Here is a 4965-nt window from a genome sequence, read left to right on the forward strand (position 1 = left end):
ATTTTAACTAGCAGAAACAAAGAATTATGTTTGGCAAAAGAAAAAAGCAAAACAAAGGACAAATGAAAAAAAAATACAAACTAGAGAAACAGTTAAAAAACTTAATTATCTGGGGTCCACGCTGTGGCATAGTGGGTAAAGCCTCTGCCTGCAATGCCAGCATCCCATATGGGCGCCGGTTCTAGTCCAGCTCTCTGCTATGGCCTGGGAAAGCAGTGGAAAATGGCCCATGGGAGACCAGGGGAAGAATCTCCTAGCTCCTGGCTTAGGATCAGCCCAGCTCCGGCTGTTGAGGTCTTTTGGGGAGTGCACCAGTGGATGGAAGACCTCTCTCTGTCTCTCCTGCTTTCTACCTGTAACTGTGCCTTTTTCAAATAAATAAAGAAATATTAAAAACAAAAAACAGGGGCCGGCGCTGTGGCACAGCGGGTAAACGACCTGGCCTGCAGTGCCTGCATCCCATATGGGCGCCGGTTCTAGTCCCGGCTGCTCCTCTTCCGATCCAGCTCTCTGCTATGGCCTGGGAAAGCAGTGGAAGATGGCCCAAGTCCTTGGGCCCCTGCACCTGTGTGGGAGACCTGGAATAAGCTCCTGGCTCCTGACTTTGGCCTGGCCCAACTCCAGCCGTTGCGGCCATCTGGGGAGTGAACCAGAGGATGGAAGACCTCTCTCTCTCTCTCTCTCTCTCTCTCTCTCTCTCTGCCTCTCCTTTCTCTGTGTAACTCTGCCTTTCAAATAAATAAATAAATCTTAAAAAAAAAAGCAACTATCAGGGGAAGCGTATTGATAAGAAGATGACACTTAGGCCATCCTCCATTGCTTTCCCAGGCCATAAGCGGTGAGCTGGATAGGAAGAGGAGCAGCCAGGGCTCGAACCTGTGCTCATATGGCATGCCGGCACTGCAGGCAGAGGCTTAGCCTACTACGTCACAGTGTGGACCTCAGATAGCTAAGTTTTTAAATTGTTTCTCCAGTTTGTCTTTTTTTTTTTTTTTTTTGTCATTTCATTTGTCCTTTATTTTGAAGCATCGGCCCCAGTAAATGTAAATAGTAGGATCTACATGAGTAAGTTAAAGCTCACTATAAACTTTTAACTTCACTGTATATCTGAAACTGCTTCCGTAAAATTAATGTTAAGAAAAAAGACCTTCTAAAACACACAAGGGAAAGGTCAACATTACATAAAATGAACAGGCAAAATCAGGAGCATTGAAATAAAAAGAAATGTTAATTATCCTTAACTATATGAAAAGATGCCCTGCCTCACTCAAAATACAAGAAAAAAAGAAATACACATCAAAGCCACACTGGAATATAATTTCCTAGCTATCTGACTTGGTGAAGCAGTAGGAAAACAGGTACTCTCAAATATTGCTGGTCACAATATAAGATGCTACAACCGTGTTGGGGAGAAATTTGATAAGATGAAACAAAACTACGTGTGTACAAGAGTACCTCAAATGGGGTAGGGGTGGTGAAACAGTGGTTTAAGCTGCTGCTTGGTTGTGGAGGTCCCATGGCCCCTGGCAATAAGGAAGTCCCTAGTGAAAATCCCCAGCAATAAGGAAAACACCAGTGATGGAAAATGCCCGAGCCAGCAGCAGTCTGCCTCAGGTCTGTATCCTCCAGATTATAATCCACGCTGCTGCGGTTGTCAGCTGCCAGCTGTCCTGCTCACCCGGGGCTGCTCCCTTGCAGCCTATGACAGCAGATGCCAACCTCGAGGTGTCCGCCTGGCCGTGCTACTCCCTTGCATCACACAGCAGCAGCCAGCTAGCCACAAGCTATTCTTGACTACCTGTTGCTCCCTTGAGGTACATTTAGTAAATTTAACTCTGCTCACACTCTCTCGGACTACTGCTGAATTCCTTCATCACCTGTAACACCGGCCTCCATCAGTCGCTTCCCACAACATTTGGGACACCTACATCATATAAGAGTGCCAGTTTGAGACCTGCTTATTCAACTTCCTATCCGGATTCTGTTGGATGCACCCTGGGAGGCAGCAGATGATGGCTCAAGTGGTTGGGCTCTGCCATCCACCTGGATGGAGATCTAGGCTCATGGATTTGGCCTGGACCCATCTTGGCTGTTGTGGGCATTTGGGGAGTGAATCAGTGGACGAGAGTTTCTGTCTGTCTCTCTCTCTCTCAGTAGATTAAAATAAACAAAGTATTTAAAAAGTTTGTGGGGGGCTGGCACCGTTGCGTAACAAGTTAAGCCATCACCTGCAGTGTGGCCATCCAATAAGAGCACAGGTACGAGTCCCAGTTGCTCCACTTCCAATCAACTCCCTGCTAATGTGCCTGGGAAAGCAGAACATATAAGTTTTTCACAATACATATTTCTCAAGAATGTTTTAAAGATTCATTGTATGACTGGGTTATAAAAAAATTTTTGCGAGCCAGCGCCGTGGCTCAATAGGCTAATCCTCTGCCTTGTGGCGCCGGCACACCGGGTTCTAGTCCCAGCCGGGGCGCCGGATTTTGTCCTGGTTGCCCCTCTTCCAGGCCAGCTCTCTGCTGTGGCCCGGGAGTGCAGTGGAGGATGGCCCGAGTACTTGGGCCCTGCACCCCATGGGAGACCAGGATAAGTACCTGGCTCCTGCCATCGGATCAGCGCTGTACGCCGGCCGCGGCAGCCATTGGAGGGTGAACCAACAGCAAAGGAAGACCTTTTGCTCTGTCTCTCTCTCTCTCTCTCACTGTCCACTCTGCCTGTCAAAAAATAAAATAAATAATAAATAAATAAATAAAAATACAAAAAATTTTTGCACCCAAACAATTTCTTTCAATTCTATTTTCCATGAACTTTTTGTACCTTCATATTTAGTATTTTGTTCCATAATCCTAGTTCCAAGAACATATCACAAATAAACACTAAAGAAGTATGAAAAGATATGTGTAAGGCATAGAGTGTAAAAACATGAACATCCAAAAATATGGCATAGGTTGAGTTTAACTATGTTATATCCAATGAATATATCCATTGAATGAACTGAGGAAAGGATAAGGGATATCCTCATTTGCCACTGTAAAATGATTTAGGATATATTTTTTGGGGGGGGGTGTCAAACAGTGTTTATTTACTTTTTCACTTTATTTTTTATTTGTACATATCTCATAAATACAACATTAGGACATAGTAATTCTTCCCACCACACCTGCCCTCCCACCCACTCCCCTCCCAACAGCATTTATTGAATGTAAAGTAACCTCAGCCCCAAAGGGAAGAAAATAATACAGATTAAAATCCCACATGTGTATTCTCTCTCTCTCTCTCTCTGTCTAACACACACACACACACACACACACACCACATCACAGACATATGCAAGCTTCAACTGCAACAAATTAAACACCTGCTCCCCCCACGCCAGTGGTGCAGAGGTGAGGACTCCAGGATGGATTCTAACTGCAGCAGCCTTATCCCTCTCTGTCCCCCATCCTGCCCCAGAGGTCCAAGGGAGCTGGGTGGGGTGCCTAGGAGGTAGGTAGCAACTCTTCCTCATTCTGCTCCAGGGGCTTCTTGGCTTGGGATCTCATCAATGCAGTGCGTGTCCCTCTTGTCGGCCTGTAGCATGTGGGCCGCGTCCTTGGCTGCTCCCTTGCCAATGAGGTGGCTGTACTTGTCTTTGTAGCCACTGCCAGGGTTCACCACCACAGGTCCCCACTGAACCGCCTCTTCCTCCTCCTCCCACTGGGCCAGCTCCTTCCGCTTCTGTTTATCCTCCACTTTCTGGAGATCCCAATCCTCCGTGCAGCGGTCGGAGTCCAGCTCTTCATCTGAGGGTGCGGACTCCTTTTTGAAGATCATGGCATCGCAACTGTCATCATCTTCCCTGCAGGAGAAGGACGTCAGGCCAGCCACTTCCACCACATCTTGTGGTGTGGTCCTCTCTATCTTGTTCATTGGCTGAGACTTTTTCTTGATTTGCCTACTGTCTTGGATGAAATCTGACAGCTCTTTCTCCATCCTTTTATGAAACTCCTGTTTCTCTTGCTCTTGTAGTTTCTTTAGGTGGGCAGCCTGCTCTGGGGCTGGGAAATGGCAGCGTGAGGTCAGGGCTGGAAGCATGGGTGGGGAGGGTGTCAGGCTTCAAAGAAGTCTGATGTCCTCTGCGAGGTGTCAGGCCCTGGCCTTGCACCGGGTTTCCTGTTCCTCAAGGCTGAGTGGCTTCTTCATGGACCTCAGGATGGAGCCTAGTAGGTCTGCCATCTTGGTAGGATACGTTTTTAATTAGAAAAAGGAAGATGTGAAAAAGTATGCATAGTATGCTACAATTTTTTAAAGATTTATTTATTGGGGGCCAACGCTGTGGCGCACTAGGTTAATCCTCTGCCTGCGGTGCCGGCATCCAATATGGGCGCCAGTTCTAGTCCCGGTTGCTCCTCTTCTAATCCAGCTCTCTGCTGTGGCCTGGGAAAGCAGTAGAAGATGGCCCAGGTGCTTGGGCCCCTGCACCCACGTGGGAGACCAGGAAAAAGCACCTGGCTCCTGGCTTCGAATCGGCGCAGCTCCATCCGTTGAGGTCATTTGGGGAGTGAACCAACGGAAGGAAGACCTTTCTCTCTGGCTCTCTCTCTTTCACTGTCTGTAATTCTGTCAAATAAATAAAAAATCTTAAAAAAAAGATTTATTTATTTATTTATTTATTTACATTAGAAGTAGAGTTATAGACAGTGAGAGGGAGAGACAGAAAGAGAGGTCTTCCATCTGCTGGTTCACTCCCCAATTAGCTGCAATGGCCTGCGCTGTGCCGATCCGAAGCCAGGAGCCAGGAGCTTCTTCCGGGTCTCCCATGTGGGTGCAGGGGCCCAAGCACTTGGGCCATGTTCCACTGTTTTCCCAGGCCATACCAGAGAGCTGGATCGGAAGAAGAACAGCCAGGACTCGAACCAGCACCCATATGGGATGACTGTGCTGCAGGAGGAGGCTTAACCCACTAAAGCCACAGCATTGGCC

The 4965-nt window shown here is 47.5% G+C and overlaps 1 pseudogene; it reads right to left on the reverse strand.

The window, feature by feature from the left end:
• Positions 1-3356: 3356 nt before the first annotated feature.
• Positions 3357-4379, reverse strand: LOC100342330 (sperm-associated antigen 7 pseudogene; annotated as a pseudogene).
• Between the last annotated feature and the right edge of the window lie 586 nt (positions 4380-4965).

This window comes from Oryctolagus cuniculus, chromosome X (assembly GCF_051225735.1).
Source record: "Oryctolagus cuniculus isolate XC-2025 breed Fujian yellow rabbit chromosome X, ASM5122573v1, whole genome shotgun sequence".
NCBI classification, from domain to species: domain Eukaryota; kingdom Metazoa; phylum Chordata; class Mammalia; order Lagomorpha; family Leporidae; genus Oryctolagus; species Oryctolagus cuniculus.